Source organism: Sinocyclocheilus grahami, unplaced genomic scaffold (assembly GCF_001515645.1).
Source record: "Sinocyclocheilus grahami isolate Dianchi unplaced genomic scaffold, SAMN03320097.WGS_v1.1 scaffold1725.1, whole genome shotgun sequence".
In the NCBI taxonomy this organism is placed as follows: domain Eukaryota; kingdom Metazoa; phylum Chordata; class Actinopteri; order Cypriniformes; family Cyprinidae; genus Sinocyclocheilus; species Sinocyclocheilus grahami.
Window position 1 is genome coordinate 35,068 of NW_015506904.1, and position 5,486 is coordinate 40,553.

Genomic DNA, 5,486 nt, shown 5'->3' on the forward strand with positions numbered 1-5,486 from the left:
AGACAGGCAGACAGACAGACAGACAGACAGACAGACAGACAGACAGACAGATAGACAGATAGACAGATAGATAGATAGATAGATAGATAGATAGATAGATAGATAGATAGATAGATAGACAGATAATGTTACTGAATCCCATGAATGACCCGTATATGGTCAGGAAATATAATGCAATTCTACATATTTAATTTCGTTAGGACTACACATCAAGCAGATTTCAATTTACATGGAGTAGTATCTTCAAAAATATTCTGTTTTCATAAAAATCGTAAAATTAAAGCTTAAACTATTAAATTAAAATAATATTTTTTTCTTATGTTAAAAAAAAAACATATATTTTTGTTATTTATAGAACTTGTTTTCTTCCTTTTTGTAATTCAGTGGAATAGACCGAGAACCCCGAGCACGAATGTCAAAGGACTTTTAAATAAAGGTTTCCAGCATTTAAATGAAACATGGCCGCCACGCCTGACGGATGTGTGCATTACTCTCGTAGCTGTTTGTTAAAAGTGAGCGACATTTAGTTACACGTAGACTTTGTGTTTCACACATGCTTGCCGATATTAAAAAAAATAGCTTGGTTATTTGGGTAAATGCGTGCTTTGTCGCGCTAGAACGTGTGATTGAAACGAATCTAATTAGCATACTAGCTAACTGAAGGGAATGTACATCACTGAAGAAGACCTATCGACAGGTTTTTATGTTCAGTATAAGATTAGTTTATGAACTAAAATCGAATTATTGTTGGCTTAAAGGCAACAAATTCGATATGTTAGTTCAGACTCGCTGCTCTGCTCGCTAGGGACAAAGAAATAAACAGTTTAGGGTTTTGTTCCTGCAGCATGTTTGATGTTGTTGCTTTAACATACAGTGTGCATTACAGTGGTGCTTCTCACTGGGTTGTTGCATGTGCATTGAAATGTGTTTGTGATCCGTCTCTCTCTGTAGGCGCCCTGCTGTGGGAAGTTTTATGTTTGCAGACTCTGTCATGATGGGGGAGAGAACCATCAAATGGACCGCTTTAAGGTCCGAGAGGTCAAATGTGGAGCATGCAATACTATTCAAGAGGTAAAGTCATATTTAAGCTATTTAAGTTCTAAATAAAACCGACTTTGCTTGGATGAATCTCACAAAACCTGTAAATAGGCTTTTTCTCAATGCAAAATATAGGCTATATATTTATTTCTCTGATCATATTTAAAGGGGTCATATGATGCTCTTTTTAAAGATCATTATTTTGTGTATTTGGTGTAACAGAATATGTTGACATGCTTTAATGTTCAAAAAACACATTATTTTTCAAATACTGTACATTATTGTAGGTCCTCTATGCCCCACTTCTCTCAAATGCTTTGTTTTCTACAAAGTCCCTCCTTCCGGCAAGCGCAGTCTGCTCTGATTGGCCAGCTGACCCAGTGCATTATGATTGGCCGAACACCGCAAGCACTCGTCGGAAATGTAACGCCCCTTACCATAATCGCGAGCTTCATCTTTCAAAATAAATGTAAAGACAGAGCCCGAAAGGGGAACAGAGTCTCGTGACATGTGGCATGTGACATGTGGCCAAGTATGGTGACCCATACTCGGAATTAGTGCTCTGCATTTACCCATCCAAAGTGCACACACACACAGCAGTGAACACACACCCGGAGCAGTGGGCAGCCATTTATGCTGCAGCGCCCGGGGAGCAGTTGGGGGTTCGGTGCCTTGCTCAAGGGCACCTCAGTCGTGGTATTGAAGGTGGGAGAGAGCGCTGTACATTCAGTCCCCCCACCTACAATCCCTGCCGGTACGAGACTCGAACCCACAACCTTTGGGTTATGAGTCCGACTCTAACCATTAGGCCTCGACTTCCCCATGTGGTATGTTGGTATGTGTTTGCAGTACACAAGCCACGGTTAAGACAGCTGAGTTTTGTTGATAGTAGTGAAATATTAATCAGTGCTTGCTGTTTCAGTGTGTTGAGAATGTCTCTAGGCAGAACTGCCCTGTATGTATGGAGGACATCCACACGTCCAGAATAGAGGCTCATGTGCTCCCCTGTGGTCATCTGCTACACAAGTGAGTGTTTTGATTATTACTAGTAATATTCACTACCGGTTTGGACACACTTGACTACATTTATTTGACTGTCATTATATGAAAAATTTAAAATTGGGGTTTTTGCGCATCTTAAAAAGTCTTAATTTACCCTTCCACAAATTTAAGTTAAAAGCAGAAAGTCTTAAATTCATAGTTATTGCATGCATCTATTTTTATCCCCCCAATACAAATTATCTAAAGATCCTTAAATCAAGATACATTTACTTGTAAAATGACGATATACACTGCTCTTCAAATGGTTGGGATCCGTAAGATTTTTAATGTTTTTAAAGAAGTCTCTTCTGCTCATCATGGCTGCATTTATTTGACCAAAAAAAACACTATTATTACTATTTAAAATAATGTTTTTCTATTTTGATATTCTTTTAAAATATAATTTATTTTTCTGATCATAGCTGGATTTTCAGCATCATTACTCCAGTCTTCATTGTCACATGATCCTTCAGAAATCATTCTAATATGCTGATTTATTATCAATGTTGGAAACAGTTGTGCTGCTTAATAAATATACTTGAACATTGCTTGATCGTTTTGTTGATAGTAGTGAAATATTAATCAGTGCTTGCTGTTTCAGTGTGTTGAGAATGTCTCTAGGCAGAACTGCCCTGTATGTATGGAGGACATCCACACGTCCAGAATAGAGGCTCATGTGCTCCCCTGTGGTCATCTGCTACACAAGTGAGTGTTTTGATTATTACTAGTAATATTTACTACCGGTTTGGACACACTTGACTACATTTATTTGACTGTCATTATATGAAAAATTTAAAATTTGGGTTTTTGCGCATCTTAAAAAGTCTTAATTTACCCTTCCACAAATTTAAGTTAAAAGCAGAAAGTCTTAAATTCATAGTTATTGCATGCATCTATTTTTATCCCCCCAATACAAATTATCTAAAGATCCTTAAATCAAGATACATTTACTTATGCAAAATGACGATATACACTGCTCTTCAAATGTTTGGGATCAGTAAGATTTTTTATGTTTTTAAAGAAGTCTCTTCTGCTCATCATGGCTGCATTTATTTGACCAAAAATACAAAAAAAAACCCCACTATATTATTACTATTTAAAATAATGTTTTTCTATTTTGATATTCTTTTAAAATATTATTTATTTTTCTGATCATAGCTGAATTTTCAGCATCATTACTCCAGTCTTCATTGTCACATGATCCTTCAGAAATCATTCTAATATGCTGATTTATTATCAATGTTGGAAATAGTTGTGCTGCTTAATAAATAAATATATATATATATATATAAATATATATATATATATATATATATATTTCACACCAAGAATAAGTATAAAGATAACTATATTAGCGTCCACACCAGCAGACTATATCGTGTGTTTATTCCAAGCAAACGCTCGTCTACCGCTTTAAACTCTCGAGCTCGTTATAGCAGGATTGATTCTGATTAGCTGCCAATGTTTTTATCGTTCATCAGCTGGAAAAAATAGTTCTGGAAATGATTCCAACGATATCGTTTCTCTGTGCCTTTATCGTTGTAGCTGTGGTGTGGACTCTGCTATTCTTTAATATTGAGAACGTTTTTTAGAACTATATCTTTAAAGGGGTCATATGATGTTGCTAAAAATAACATTATTTTGGGTATTTGGGGAAATGAAATGTGTTTACGCGGTTTAAGGTAAAAAAACCACATTATTTTCCACATACTGTACATTATTGTTTCTCCTCTATGCCCCGCCTTTCTGAAACGTGTCGATTTTTACAAAGCTCATCGGTCTGAAAAGCGAGGTGTGCTCTGATTGGCCAGCTATCCAGTGCGTTGTGATTGGCCGAATACCTCAAGCGTGTGATGGAAATGTTACGCCCCTTACCATATTGTGATGCCTTGTCCCGGCGCGATGAGACAAAAACATTAAAACCCATTACAAACGAGGCATTTGTTGCATCCAGTAGGGACATAATTACGGATTATAATGACTTATACTGTCTTTTTACACGTTGCATTGCATTGCGCCGCGTAAACATAAAACCACGTCTACATTTGTGATCGGAAAAACAACAAACTACAAACGCTACTCTACACTGCTCAAAACTCGTGTTTGAATCATCAGTGGCAAATTCTTTAAATCTAAAAAACGTACTTACAGTCTTTGAGTTAGAACAGCCGGCATTGTAGTCTACTCTTCCAGGATCAGGAAACAGTCCTCCATAAAATGCACTGGACACATTGGAATATTTGGGTTGAAGTGTTCTGGAACAGTGTTGTAAATACAACTTAACCACTGATTTCTATTCGTGTCCTCTTTTGGAAGGCCAAACAAAGTAGTTTTGCTTTCACAATGAGAAACAGCATCACACACGGCGGCCTAGAGTGAGCGGCGGCCGGTGGGCTTGAGAACAGCGCAGCCAGCGGGCTTGCGGCAACCACATGTGACGACTCCGGGCTGGACTCCGCTTCGTCCACGGTGAAAGGCGATCCGGTGATCCACAGCACTAAGTTGATGTATTTCCTCAGCGACCAGCACGGATCAGCTCTAGGCATGACGAAGCGGATATCGTCCAAACAAAGTAGTTTCGCTTAATACTACAGTGAAAATAAAAGTTACGCCTTCTTTCTTTGCGTGAACATTTGGGCGGCGTTATGCAAATCTTCCCACATCGTGATGTAGACATGTGGGGGCGTGTTAGAACGAGCCGTTTTAGGTAGGCGTGGTTAACTCTTAACTTTTATAAAGAATATCTCTTTGGATTTGAGACTTTAGTCTTTGCAACTTTACAGATCTTCTTTATGCACTAAGAGCTTGTAACACTCCTAAGAGAAATGAAAAATTGAAATCGCATCATATGACCCCTTTAACGTTATCTTTATAGTTATCGTCCTTGGTGTGAACGGGCCTTAAAGGATAGTTCACCCAAAAATGAAAATGTGATGTTTATCTGCTTACCCCCAGGGCATCCAAGATGTAGGTGACTTTGTTTCTTCAGTAGAACACAAACGAATATTTTTAACTCAAACCGTTGCAGTCTGTCAGTCATATAATGGAAGTGAATAGGAATCACTGCTTTGAGAGTAAAAAAAAACACAAACAAAACCAAATGAAACCCTGCGACTCGTGATGATACATTGATGTGTAAAGACACGAAACAATCGGTCTGTGCAAGACACTGAACAGTATTTATATCGTTTTTTACCTTTGATGCTCTGAATTGTCCTGAGCGCGTCCTCGACAGCCGACGCGTCGTCGTCGTCTTGCTTTACGGTGGATCGCAGACTTATAAGTGCATTACCGCCACCTATCTCTCAAATGGACATTTGACACTCCTAATTGAGATTGTAGATAGAGTGTCAATGTCAGGACGTGCTCAGGACAGTTCAGACATTGCAGTGCATCAGAGGTAAAAA